Source organism: Alligator sinensis, unplaced genomic scaffold (genome assembly GCF_000455745.1).
Source record: "Alligator sinensis unplaced genomic scaffold, ASM45574v1 scaffold942_1, whole genome shotgun sequence".
NCBI classification, from domain to species: Eukaryota; Metazoa; Chordata; order Crocodylia; family Alligatoridae; genus Alligator; species Alligator sinensis.
The window spans coordinates 19,943-34,572 of record NW_005843153.1 but is presented as its reverse complement, the minus strand read 5'-3'; the positions used below and the strand labels follow the sequence as shown (position 1 = coordinate 34,572).

The following is a 14,630-nucleotide window of genomic DNA, read 5'->3' as shown; positions in this document are numbered from 1 at the left end:
TCCACAGCAGAGTTGAGTAACAAAGTGTGGCACTCTGGTAAAACTCCTGCACTAAGGTAATATATATAACACGCGTACCATCTCCTCTGGCAGCTGTTTGTAAAAGGAAGTGACCACTACTTCATTTTAAGAGGGTCCTGATTATGTTGGGCATGCTCTGAGAATGCTCACTAGAGTCGGCCCCTGAGGGGAGCTAGGCAGAGGAACACATAGTCCCTGGACCCCAAACAGGATTAAGAATGAGCTGGGCACTAACCTGGGCAGGTAAGAGCAGCTCTAGGCAGGCTAGAGGTGCAATTCTAAATTCCTAAGGAACTTTAAAGTGAAAAAATTAGGTGCCTATGGAGTTTGTACATCTCCAGGTTTAAGCAGCAGCTGAGACAGTGAGTTCCATGGTGTTAAACTACCAAAGAATTTGGATCACAGAATTATAGAAATTAAGGGCTGGAAGGGACCTTGAAAGATAGAGTCCACCACCCCTGCTCTGGGCAGGAATACTGCTGAGATCAAATGATCCCAGCAAGGTGTCTGTCCAGTCTCCTCTTGAAGACTTCCAAGGTTGGGGATTGCACCACCTCTTTGGGAAGTCTATTCCAGATTCTTGTCATCCTAACCATATAGAAGTTATTCCTTACACCCAACCTGAAACCATCCTCTAACAGTTTATGGCCATTGCTCCTTGTCCTCCCCTGGGGTACCCTAGTGAACAGTTTCTCCCAGCTCCCAATACTCATCCCTTACATACTTATAGACAGCCACCAAGTCACCCCTCAGTCTTCTCTTCCCCAGGCTAAACAGTCCCAGATTTCTTAGCCTTTCCTCTTAAGGTTTGTCCTCCAGACCCTTAATCATTCTTGAGGCCCTTCTCTGGACCCTTTCAAGATTCTCCACGTCTTTTCTGAAGTGCAGTGCTCAGAAGTGGACACAGTACTCCAGCTGTGGTTTCACCAACACTGAGTAGAGAGGAAATATCACTTCCTTAGCCCTGCTCACAATGCATTGGGTATGCATCCCAGTATGCTATTAGCTCTGTTGACTACAAGTCGCACTGGCGGGTCATGTTCATCCTGTAATCAGCCATAACCCTGAGGTCCCTTTCAGCCATCATTCTGGCCAGGACATCTCCTAACCTATATCCATGTTTCTGATTACTTCTCCCCAGATGAAGCACTCTGCATTTAACATTACTGAACTTCATCTGGTTCTGCTCCACCCATCTTTCCAGCTTGTCCAGGTCCGCTTGGATCTGCATCCTATCCCTTAACATGACCGCTTTTCCCTATAATGTAGTATCATCCACAAACTTGGCCAACATGCTTTCTACATCCTCATATAAATCATTGATAAAGATGTTGAACGGCACAGGGCCAAGAACCAAACCCTGCAGGACACCACTGGCCACCTCCTGCCAAGGCAATACAGATCCATCCACTTACATGGGATCCTTCATCTTAGTTCTGCATATTGTTTTTTCTTTGTATAACAGTTTCAAGAGGTTTGCTCCCTTACTGATGATTGTAGTTACGATTACACTTTTACCGAAGTCAGCATAGTTACAGCTTACTTACCGGCCCTTCATTTTTATAGGTGAAGGGGTCTTTCTCTTTTGATATTCAGGGTCTGAGATGGTCAGAACCAGCCTTTAAAATACAGAAGCTTTAAACAGTGCTCTCCCTGAATGGTGATGGTGGTAAACAACCTAAAAGTGACCTTCATACCCTCTCCCTGGTATACAAATTTTGGGTATTCCATAAAAACTGCAGAGTTGTGCCTTGTAGCAAAGGCTTACCTTTGTGGAAGTGACTTCTCAGGTCTTCGCTCTAAGCTTGTTGATCTGAGATTCAGCAGTATCTGCCCGTTTCTCAGCCTCTTCCAGCTCATGCTGCACTCTCCTGAATTTGGTCAGGTGAGTATTGGCTTGCTCATCATGTTACCAAAAAAAGGAGAAAGCCTTAATCCAAGCAGCAGAGAAATTATGATGTCTAATATCAGAACTAGAAGGAGTCTTAGAAAACTGCAAATTAATGTTTGCTCCTGTTAAAAGACTCTCAGACTCCTCAGATTGTCTCTCATAAGATTTGACATTCATCTGAAGTTTATCCACCAAGTCTTGTAATCTCATCACATTCTTCCTGCCTTCTTCACTCTGTGGAAAAGTAAACATCAGGTGCTTCCCATGCTTTAAGGAGAAAAACATCATTTTAGAAGAATGTCTCTATTGCACCTACCTGGAAAGTCAGGTCCTTGACCCATGTTCATATTTGCAAACACCTTTGATAGCCTCTGCAGCTTACTTCTGTTCTCCTTCCAGCTCAGACTAATTCTTGAATCTGGGGAAGTAATTGAGAAATTAAACAATCTCTCTAACACAGGAGTCAGTAGTTGAAAGTTGTACACCTTTGGCGCACACATACTCTGGCCTCCATTTTCTGGATCTGCTTCTTGCCTCCCTTCAGAGCCAGCTGCTCTGCTTCATCCAGACAGAGCTGCAGGTCCTTCACTGTTTGGTCCATATTCTTCTTCATTCTCTCCAGGTGGGCCTTTATGTCCTGCTCCTTCTTCAGCACCTCTGCCATCATGGCTGCCTTAAAAGTAAATCAAACAAACTCAGGGAAGGATTCAAACAAGCAGATACATGGCTAAGAGGTGCTCACAGCAGTTTAAAGATTTGCTTACAACTCCAGCCTGCAGGTTCCTAGGCATGTCTACATGAAACGCTATGTCGCCGTAGTGATAAGCTATGGTGCCATAGCATCAGCAGGCACTAGCCATGTTGCTGCCTGTGACAAAATGGAGCAAATTCCCAAGGCCCAGTCTCGGTACTGACCCGCTCCTTTTGTCAATGGGCAAAGCGCCCGCCTCATTCGTCTGCCATGCCTTGTTGTAAATCAATCCAGATGTTAATTAGGCAGAAGATTGCCCTTCAAGCGCCCTGATGTTCAAGGGCGATAAATACATGCTCCGACCTTCCCTTGATGTATCCCATGCCTCACAGATAACACACTCAGCTTGGTAAATCTCTGTCTTGAGGCTGGGCCACACTCAGTACACAGTTTAGGCTCTATCACACCACCCTATTCTGGGCCACACTCACACCACCCCTCTCTCACCAGGGCCTCTTTCACTCTGTTTGCTCTCACCAGGCCTCTTTCAAAATGCCCGTCCTGGGCCCCATTCACCCTGCACTACTCCCTTCAGTGACTCTGGAGGGCCATCAGGCTTGACTGCACTCCTCAGCCAGCCCTGGTGCAGCCTTTTGGGTCTATCTCACAACCCTCATCAATTAGCCAAACTCTGGGCTGACTTCAAGCCTAACCCCTCACCAGGCTACCTTGCTCTTCTCTTGGGCTAACTTCTTCACGTCCTCTCCCCAGGGCCTCTCAACACTGTCCCATCACCAGGGCATGGGATCGAACATCCCCATAGGCTCAGGTGCCCCTGCTCGGCATGCCTGGCCTACCATTCTCATTAATAACCCATCGGATGGTGAAGGCTGGGGTTAAAGCACCCCTACCCGCCTTTCACCAGGGACATAACTGGCCTGGAATTTCTTGGGGACTCCCTCACCACAAGGAGTCCCACCAGGCCACCCTTCCCTGGTAGAGTGCAGTTTCCAGTCATGCCCAGGACCATGGGACCTCCTCCTTCCCCATAGCACCCCCCCACACCCCTTACCTCCAAGATGTTCCAGGAGCAGTAGCCCCTCCAGGTGATGTTACTCTCAGGACAGCTGCTAACAAACTGCCTCCTTAGCCCTGAGAGCTGGGCTCTAAAATGGCCACCCTAATCAAACACCTGCCAGCTGCCTGCTCCAACCCTTAAAGTGAAGGAGCAGCACTGAAGCTGCTCTGTCACACCCCTGCTACTGCACAGTAGCAATGCAGTAGCTAAAGCAAGTACTGAATGCCTGTGCTGTACCAACTACGCAGTGGGGTGCACATGTAGATGCACCCCCATCGCCAAAATACCTGCTACATTGTTTTCAGAGAAGTAATGAAGTGGCAGAGATTTATTCAGAGCTATTTCAGTCTGCCTTGCCTCACAAATGAAATTTAACTATGCTCCTAGGGCAGTAGAATGGCTAGGATTACTATATGAGTATTTTCTGCGATCTTCAGAACTGACTTGAAAACATGACTTACAAGAGGCTGGAAGAATGGATTATTTTGTCTGAAAAAGTGGGGGAATTTGATAACAGTCTTTAAATACCTAAAGGGTGTTTATCAAGAGGATGGTGTTAAACTATTCCCTGTGGTTGCAAGGAACAAGACATGGGTGCATCTACATGTGCATTAATGCACTTTCATTAATGTACATTAAATCTAGTACCTCCATTGTGAAGTACCAGGAAAATAAATGTGCATTAGCCTGTCAATGTGCATTAACTAAAGAGCAGTTTTTAAGTGATGTGTAATGCACATTAGCCTATTTTAATGTACATTAACTAAATAGCATGTTTTTAGTGATGCTTTAATGCGCATCAAATTAAGCTAATGTACATTAAAGCACACATGTAGACATGCCCAAGTAGTGGTCTTAAATTGCCACAAGGAAAATTTAGGTTAGATATTAGGAAGAATGTCTTCACTATGAGACTGATTAAGTATTGGAACCAGAGCCAGATTAACACACAGGCAAACTAGGCACATGCCTAGGGCCCTAAGTGAAGAAGGGGCCCAGTTGCGCTTATTTTATATATTATAATTATTGAGTGAAAAAAGTAATATTTTTCTTCTTAAAGAATAAAAAAGTAAAAGTAAAATACAGTATTAAGTAAGGACCCATGAGTTTGTTTGCTTAGGGCCCACTAAAGGGTTAATCCAGCCCTGATTGGAACAGGCTATCCAGAGAAGTTGTGGGATATCTGTCCTTGGAAGTTTTAAGTCAAACACTTGTCTAGGATGGATTAGACAGGAATGACTCTGCCTTGAGCAGGGTGTTAGACTAGGGGTCCTTTCCAGTCCTATAGGCTAGGGACAGACATTACACATAAACAGGTTTAAGTGATCAGCAACTGGTTTAAAACTGTAACAGGACTGACATTCAGTGCACATAAACTGGTTCCAAAATGGCCAAAACCAGTTTAAGATAAACCTGCTTGAATGTAGTATCAGACTTAACTGATTTGGCTCAAAACCTCTATCTTGGCTCAAGTCTCTATCTGACACAAGAAGTCTACGGGCCAATGAGAGATAAAGCACTGCTCAACCTGGTACTGGCAACTGGGGACGACCTAATCAGCGACCTAACAATCGAAGGGAAGCTGGGTGACAGCGACCATGAGCTGATCACCTTCACCATCCGCCGTAAAGCTGGCAAGTCAGTCAGGAATACAGAAGTCCTCGACTTCAGGAAAGCTGACTTTGACAAGCTCAGGAGGCTTGTTGGTGAGGCCCTAAGGGACCACGACTCCAAGGAACGGGGAGTTCAGGAAGAGTGGTTGCTGCTCAAGGGAGCAATGCTAGATGCACAAGCTAAGGCTATTTCATCTCATAGGAAAGGCAGCAAAAGGGCACAGCAGCCCCCTTGGCTCAGCAAGGAATTAGCAGACCTCCTGCACCTAAAAAGAAAGACCTACAAAAGATGGAGGACAGAATCCACCTCCAAGGAGAAATATTCTGCACTGGTCCGGAACTGCAGGGAGCAAACCAGGAAAGCCAAGGCTGTGACAGAACTCCAACTGGCTACTGGTATCAAGGATAATAAAAGGTCCCTTTTTAGATATGTGGGGAGCCAGAGGAAAAGCAAGGGCAACATTGGACCCCTGCTAAACTAAATGGGACAACTGACACCCAGGAAAAAGCCAACCTACTAAATGGGTACTTTGCATCAGTCTTTCACCAGTACCATGGGACACCCCTGACCATTATGGGACAGGGAGGCCTGGGTGTGGGAGATTCCTTGCCCTCCATCAATGCTGACCTTGTGAAGGAACACCTTGAGAGCCTGGACACCTTCAAGTCAGCCAGCCCTGATAGTCTACACCCCAGGGTACTCAAGGAACTAGTAAGCATCATAGCTCAGCCCCTGGCATGGATCTTTTAGAACTCCTGGCACTCTGATGAAGTGCCCAAAGACTGGAAGAAAACCAATGTGGTGCCTATCTTCAAAAAAGGGAGGAAACTGGATCCAGCAAACTATAGGCCCATCAGCCTGACCTCTATCCCGGGAAAGGTTTTAGAAAAGATTTTCAAAGAGTACAGCAACCAGTTCTGGGCGCCGCACTTCAGGAGGGATGTGGACAACTTGGAGCGGGTCCAGAGCGGGTCCTGACCTTGATAGGCTCAGGAAATGGGCAGACGAGAACCCACCAAAAAATGCAAGGTTCTCCACCTTGGGAGGAAAAACCTGCAGCATGCTTAAAAAGGGATTTGGGGGTCATGATTGACCACAAGATGAACATGAGCCTTCAATGTGATGCTGCTGCTAGTAAAGTGAGCAAAATGCTGGCTTGCATCCACAGATGCTTCTCAAGCAAATCCCGGGATGTCATTCTCCCCTTGTACTCGGCCCTGGTGAGGCCGCACCTGGAGTACTGCATCCAGTTTTGGGCTCCACAATTCAAAAAGGATGTGAAGAAGCTTGAGGGAGTCCAGAGAAGAGCCATGCTCATGATCAGAGGTCAGGAAAACAGACCTTATGGCAAGAGACTGAGAGCTATGGGACTCTTCAGCCTGGAAAAGTGCAGACTCAGGGGCAGTCTGAAGGCCACCTATAAGTTTATCAGGGGTGTTCACCAGGATCTGGGGGAACGTTTGTTCACCAGAGCACCCCAAGGGATGACAAGGTTGAATGGTTATAAACTCCTCCAAGATCATTTCAGGCTGGACATAAGCAAGAACTTCTTTACTGTCCAAGCCCCCAAGGTCTGGAATAGCCTGCCATCAGAGGTGGTTCAAGCACCTACTTTGAATGCTTTCAAGAGAAATCTGGATGTTTATCTTGCTGGGATCCTATGACCCCAGACGACTTCCTGCCCCAGGGGCAGGGGGCTGGACTCGATGATCTTCCGAGGTCCCTTCCAGCCCTACTGTCTATGAAACCGGTTTATGCATTGTTTGTTGCAGACTCCTTGCTGATTTAAGATAAAACAGCGATCCTCAGCATCCCAACATGCTCTCTGGGCTGTGCGGGGCTCTCTGCTCTAGCCCAGCTAGGCTGGCCCTGCCCCTCTACTCTCCAGTTGGAACAGGGATAGGCAGGGCAAAGGTCTGGTCAGGGAGGGGTTTAATTCCCCCTTCCCTGTCCCACCGGCAGAGACCCAAGCTGGGGCCAGTTGCTCTCCCATCCTGCTGTAGCACTGGGCACCATGGCCCCTGAGGCAGAGGGGGCAGAGAGGGGAGTTAGTCTCCCCTCTACCCCTACTGGCAGCTGGGATAGAGGGGAGACTGGCTCCCTGCAGCAGAATAGGCCCCTGCTGATCCCTCTGTGGAAGGCCAGAGGGAAGGAGAATAACCCAGTCCATGCCCCCCACCAAGGGGCTTTATAGTCTGGCTGTGCCCCCACTGGGCCACTGCAGCAGGACAGGGCAGGACCCTTGGTGGGGGTAGCAGCCCATCATAATGTGCAGCAGTGCGAGCCCCTTCCCAGGGTGGGGGCCCGCTGTGAGGTGGGCAGAGCTATGGCAGGCTGTGTGCGACAGCACTGGGGCCTGGAGGGGGTCAGAGCCCCCTGCGCTGCCACCACAGATGCTTGTCTCACCTTGCAGCATCCCCCCCCGCCCCCCCCCACTGGGAAGGGGCTCCTGCCCCATCACAGTTGCTCCCCCCACACTGCTCCAGTGGCTGGGTGGGGGCATGGCCAGACGCTGCGGGCTGGGCGGATCTGGCCTGTGGAGGGGCTTTGTCTGCCCCCAGCAGGTTCCTCAGTCCCACCAGGCTGAAGCACCACTCCCTGGGCTTGCAGCAGGGCTGGGGCTACCCCGTGGCGGGACTGCCTTTCTCGGCAGCTCAACCACAGCAGCTCCTTTGCTCCTGGCCTGAGCAACTGCAGGCATATGCCCACATGTCTATTCTGTTACAAACTGGTTCACTCTGCAGGTTAGACTAACCTGCAAAGGTTGAATCAATTCAGGCTCCAGGTTTTTGAATGGCTGTCCCTAGCCATGGAGAGAGGCTTTGTTTTCTTAACAGGTTGATAAACACTGAGTTAGGGGTGATAAACTTTTCCTGCTGGACTGCTCAGGACGGAGAGGGGGGAATAATTAGAATGTCCTACTGGGGCCTGGCCATGCCCCGCCTCTCCCCAGCTCAGCACTGTGGAAGTGAGGGAGGGCTGCTCTAGTGCTCCCCTCCACACCCTCTCCCCCCACCCCCCTGCAACTTCTAGCCTGAGCCATTGGAGGCACGTGCCTGAATTTTTTCAGTCCAGAGTGGATGTCTCTTCAGTTACAAACTGGTTTAGCCTAGCCACGTTAGACTAACCTGCACAAATTGAATCAATTCAGGATCAGGCTTTTTGAATGTCTGTCCCTAGCCATGGAAACAGGGAATTTGCGCAAAATACTAGACTTTCACACAGTGCATTTATAAAATGTCAGAAACTGTATTTTGCATTAGTACATGCAGTACATACTGCATTAGTACATTCTGTTCTCACAGAAAAAAAAACACCTTTGTTATCAAAAGGTTGCAGGGGGGAAAAAACTACAAAGCAAAACTTGAAAGCCTATTGTTCCCTTACACATCTGGGAGAAATTATTCAGTCAAATGTTTTTGTCAGTAATGAAGATTCAGGTTTAATGATGTTATTTTTTTCACTTGAAATTTACTTAAATTGAGTTTAAAAATAAAAGAAAAAAACAAAATCTTCAAGAAAGGGAAAAGGGAGGACCCGGGCAACTATAGGCCCGTCAGTCTTACCTCAATCCTGGGGAAACTCTTTGAGAAGATCATCAAGGAGCACATTTGTGATGGGCCGGCATCAGAAATGATGCTCAGGGGCAATCAGCATGGATTTATTAGGGGGAGATCATGTCAGACCAACCTGATTGCCTTTTATGATCAGGTCACAAAGGCCATGGACGCAGGTGTCGCGGTGGATGTAGTCTTTCTGGACTTCAGCAAGGCCTTTGACACCGTCTCTCACCCCATCCTAATTAATAAACTAGGCGACTGTGGCATAGATGCCTACACAGTCAGATGGATTGCAGATTGGCTGAAGGGTCGCACTCAGAGGGTGGTGGTGGATGGATCATACTCGACTTGGGGGGAGGTGGGTAGTGGAGTCCCCCAGGGCTCGGTCCTGGGGCCTGCGCTGTTCAATTTCTTCATCAGCGATCTTGATGTTGGGGTGGAAAGCAACCTGTTTAAATTCGCTGATGACACCAAAATTTGGGGGGAGGTGAGCACGCTAGCAGGGAGAGAGAGATTGCAGAAGGATCTGGATAGGTTACAGGGGTGGGCAAACAGGAACAGGATGTGTTTCAATACGGACAAGTGCAGGGTGCTGCACTTGGGTAGTAGGAACCAGCAGCACACTTATACGATGGGGAGCTCCCTACTTGAGAGCACGGAGGCGGAAAGGGATCTTGGTGTCATTATTGACTCCAAGATGAACATGGGCCGACAATGCGAGGTCATGGTTGGCAGGGCTAACCGGACCTTGTCGTGCATCCACAGGTGCATCTCGAGTAGAGCCAGGGAGGTGATCCTCCCCCTCTATGCGACGCTGGTCAGGCCGCAGCTGGAGTATTGTGTCCAGTTCTGTGCGCCCCATTTCAGGAGGGATGTGGACAACATGGAGAGGGTCCAGAGGAGGGCCACCCGCATGATCCGGGGACAACAGGGCAGACCCTACAGTGAGAGACTGCGGGACTTGAACCTATTCAGCCTCCACAAGAGAAGGCTGAGGGGGGACCTGGTGACCGTCTATAAACTCACTAGGGGGAACCAGAAGGGTTTGGGGGAGACGCTGTTTCCCCTAGCCCCCGCTGGCATAACAAGGAGTAATGGGCACAAGTTGATGGAGAGGAGGTACAGATTGGACATCCGAAAAAACTACTTCACAGTTAGGGCGGCTAGGAGCTGGAACCAACTTCCAAGGGAGGTGGTGCTGGCCCCTACCCTGGGGATCTTTAAGAAGAGGCTGGATACCTACCTGGCTGGACTCATTTGAGTCCCGTTTTTTTTGTTTAGGGTTCTTTTGTTGTTCTCCCGCCCTGGCGGGGGGGCGGGCTAGAAGATCTATTATGTCCCTTCCGACCCTAAAACTATGAAACTATGAAACTATGAAAATGTATTATTCAAAGAGACCATTTCATTTGACACCAAACTAGGTTTTTGCATTTTTTCATTTGGGTGAGAAAGTCAAGAAGTTTTCATTTTAGGTCAATACAAATTAAACTGGGCTGCTTTCCATATTGCTATTATTGTGATTATTTAGGTCAGCCAGTAAAAATCCTTTGCACAGCTCTGGTACCCTGAGACTCTAGCCCTTCTACCCTGTGTAACCTCATCTTTATCCAGGGCCACAGTCTGAGTTCTCTAAACTCTGACAAAAGCAGTTGCTTTACCTCACTACAGCAAGGCTTCAGGGCACACACTAAAGAACAAAAGAAACAAGTTATACAAAGTTCTTACATCTGTAATTGCCTTCTTTGCATTCTCCTCAGCATTCTTGGTGTCTTTAATGGCATCCTCTATCTCACTTTGGATTTGTACTATATCCATTTCCAGCTTTTTCTTTGTATTAATAAGGCTGGTATTCTACAAAAAGAAAAAATGCAGTTGATCATTGGTCTACAATTGCTTCTCTCTTTTTTGTACTTAAACATTCTCTTATATGAGAATTATTATGGATTTTTACTCTGGGATTTCATAGAACCCTGAATGTGTATGGCCCTGAAATGAGAGCTACCTGAGTGTGCAAGAGCTGTTCTTTAATCTCTTGGGCACATCTTGGGCAACGGGCACACTCCCGGGCTAGAGCCGGGCACACCGCGCCCGCCGGGTTGACTTTGGCGAGGGACACGGTATCGAGGGGCTTGAACAAGACCTGCTCGTTGCTCATGATACACCCGAACGCCGCGGGGTGAAGATACACCTCTCCCCCTCCAAGGGCTCCATCTTCGGAAGCTCCCTCTGTTTCCTTCAGTGAAAAGCGTCCGCTGACACATCTCTCGCCCGCTCCACCCGCCTGGTGATAAACAATATGCGCCTCCAGTTCTGCGACACTCGCCACACCACGCTTTCCACTCTTCCAAGGACAATTCTTAACTAATTCCAGTTCTAGCGAGCCCTCTCCTGATCCCATCCTCGTCGCCATGTGTGGGCTGGGTGGAAATCTGGGCCCTTTTCGTGCTGCACGCGGGCTGTGGCCGGCAGCCCGGGCACGCGGGGTCGGAGAGAGCGGGCGACGAGCTGGAATTAGGCACAGACGCTTAGCGGTAGATTTAAAGATTGTTTACTTACACCAGAGATGGTCGTGGTGTAGGCTGGAAAGCTTGCTTGAGTTGCGGTTACAGACGAAGACAACACGAACGGTCACGTGGAGTTTGCTAGGCTCCACGGAAACAGAGCTCCGGATGCTCTGGGTGAGCGCGCCACCAAATCGGACTCGTAGATACGTCTTATAAAGGTTATTGATCAAAGACGGGAAGAGGTAGGCGGTGGATCAGGTCGCCAAACTACCAAATCGGACTCGTAGATACGTCTTATAAAGGTTATTGATCAAAGACGGGAAGAGGTAGGCGGTGGATCAGGTCGCCAAACTACTCTGGATCTCATACAGGGTTTCTATTACCCTGCCGTGTACCCAGGGTCCCCACGAGATGGATGTGGAGTCCTCCTCAGCTTGGGCGGAAACCGCTCAAGCCTCTTATACGGCTAGCAGGCCAATCGCTAACCGCCACGTGGGAATAATTTAGCACTAGCCAATAACGGGACACAAATTTGCATGCGGGTGGTGGGAAATCCTTTGCACCGTGCATCTCTCTTGCAACTTGAACAATGCACTCTGCAAAGGAGATCACAAATAGGCGGGAAACTTGTCCCTGGACCGGAGCTTTCCTCTGCAGTAGGAAACTCCACCATGCAATGAAGCTATAATTTGGCGGGGATAATTCTAGTGCCGAAGCACACACAAAATCATACCTTTGGGTTATGACACATTTTAATGGACTTGATGTTCCAAAGCTATGCTTTGTTCTGCAGTTCTGCTGTCTGTTAGTGGCTTCTGGTAATGAAGCTCCTATTTAACAACCCTGCAGATTTTTTTTAACTCATTCCAAAGAAGTCCTATTTGTTTTGGCTTCGATCTTAAACTGAATAATACAGCCCTGGGCCTCAAGTGCAGTGGTTCTCAACCTTTTTTTGTACCAGGACCCATTTGTAAACATTGCTGGTCAATCTTGAACCAGTGTACCTCAGTCCTAACCTGCTGCCCCTTACCCCCAGGCCCCAACCCCCCCATTGTGTGGGGCATTAGTGGCCCCAAACAGCCCCTTGCAGTCTGGAACTCTGCCAGCCTGCGAGGGAAAATACACGGTGTCCCATGCTTTTCTCCTTTAAATGAGAGTCCATTTTTTAAAGTTTGTTGATCCATTTTTTTATTTTGTTTGTGACCCTTTCATATATTCTTGTGACTTACTTTTGGGTCGTGACCGATGGGTTGGGCAATGCTGCTCTAGTGTATTAGTAAAGCTTCTAGTTTCTATTTAACTGGAGAAAAATATCTGTTGTTTTACATGTGATGATGATGCACCTCACCATCTGCACCCCCCTTTTCGAAATTCTAGATTCACCTTTGGACTTGAGGAAGGGTACATATTACCCAAAAGCTTGCCTATATTCCTCCCCACCATACTTTTGGTCCAATAAAAGATATCATCCACAAACATCCTTATTTACTTTATGTCTGTTTTCTTTACGAAACCAAATCCCTAGTCTCTGAAACCAGTATATATTGTAATATTTTTACACTGCCTTCTTCCAAAGGATATAAAGTTCTTTAATCCTAGATGCATTTATATCCCAATTTTTTCTTGGTTTTCTTTATTCTAGGTTTGGGTGCTTGAGAAGGGCACACTTTAAAAGTCACCGTACTGATCTCACATGGTACCTTGTCAAAGTTCCTTTTTCTTGTCAAGAGCAGTTGCTATTGCATTTGCTGTCTCAACATGCAGCAGCAGATCTTCTACTTCTCCTTGCAGCCTCAACTTTGTCTTCTCCAATGAAGCACACTTTGAATTCACAGCTTCAACCTGCTCTTCAGCTTCTTGAAGACGCTGAGCAAGTTTTTCCTTAAAAATATAAATAAACATGAGTTTATTACTTATATTAATCATCTTTTTAAGAACATGCACTTCACCCTGCTACTGCTCTTCTACAGCAGACATTTTTCTTCATAAGAAACTGAAGAATCAGAGAGGACCAAGAACATATCTGATATCCTCCCTCCTATAGTGACCAAGATGAGACATTTTAGAGAAAGATATAAAACTGCCATCATGAACCCATTTGTCCAACAAAAGTACAACATTCATCCTGAACAGGTCTGTTGAATAGATTTATATTAACAGCCCTTATGTTTTTATCCTAGCAAATGCACTTTCTAGTCTTATACATCTATGAGTGTCATTTATTTTCTAAATTTACTACATAATTGTCCAGCTATCCTGTAGATCAAGGGAAATATCAAGGCTAATCTAGTCTCATTGTTTTTGCAGCAGTCATTGTGAAAATAAAAAAAATACTGGAAATTGGGACTAAATGACTGTGACATCTAGTGTATTGTGCACTGCATGTCACATACACCAACTCTGATTATTTTATTTTTAATATTTTTAAATTTAAGTTTCATGAAATCTTAAATAAAATGTTGTAGTGCCTTACAATAAGCAGTTCTATATGTGATACAATAGATACTACATAATATTTCAAGAACACCTACTTGGCCTCTTTCAGCTCCTCCGTGCACTGAATAGCATCTGTCTCATATTTGGTTCTCCATTGGGCAGCTTCACTGTTGGCCTTTGACAGGGCACACTGAAGCTCACTCTTAGTTTCTTGCTCCTCTTCATATTGCTCCCGTAACAAGTCACAATCATGGCAAGCAGATTGCAAGCCATGGGCAAGAGCATTTTTAGCCTAGAAATTTAAAAAAATACCATGAATTTATAACTGTACTCAATTAGGTCACCACCAGGGAATGAACCCCAGATCTCTCCTATTGATAGTGTGATCCTCTTCTACTTAATAAAAAGACTAATGCCAAATTTTTAAATGTATATAGTTTCCTAACACTAGCAGGAAACAGAAGCTAATGTCCACTTAAGGCCAAATCCTATTTTACCATTCATAGCCAACCAAGAGCAACGTTTGGCCCTTGCACAATTTTTCAATTCTTTTTCCATCTGTGGTGATACGGGATCACCCACGAACATACATAACTGCCTGAAGTAAAGTTGAGAAGGAAGGCTGTCTCACCGTAGTCTGATAGCCAAGTGATTATAGCATATGCCCAAAAAGCAAGATATCCAGGTTTAGGATACTCCAGATATTTGAACTTTCCCATCCTACTTCACAGCAAAATATTTCAGGGAACAGATGCCATGCTCAAAAGCACTCTCTAGCCATCATCTGGTGGGTGACCCACTGAGCAAACACGAATGTAAAATATAGGCAGCCAGG

General features: G+C 47.0%; 1 pseudogene; it reads right to left on the bottom strand.

Moving 5' to 3' along the window:
• Positions 1 to 364: 364 nt before the first annotated feature.
• Positions 365 to 14,630, bottom strand: part of LOC102373187 — a 33,036-nt pseudogene continuing 18,770 nt past the window's right edge.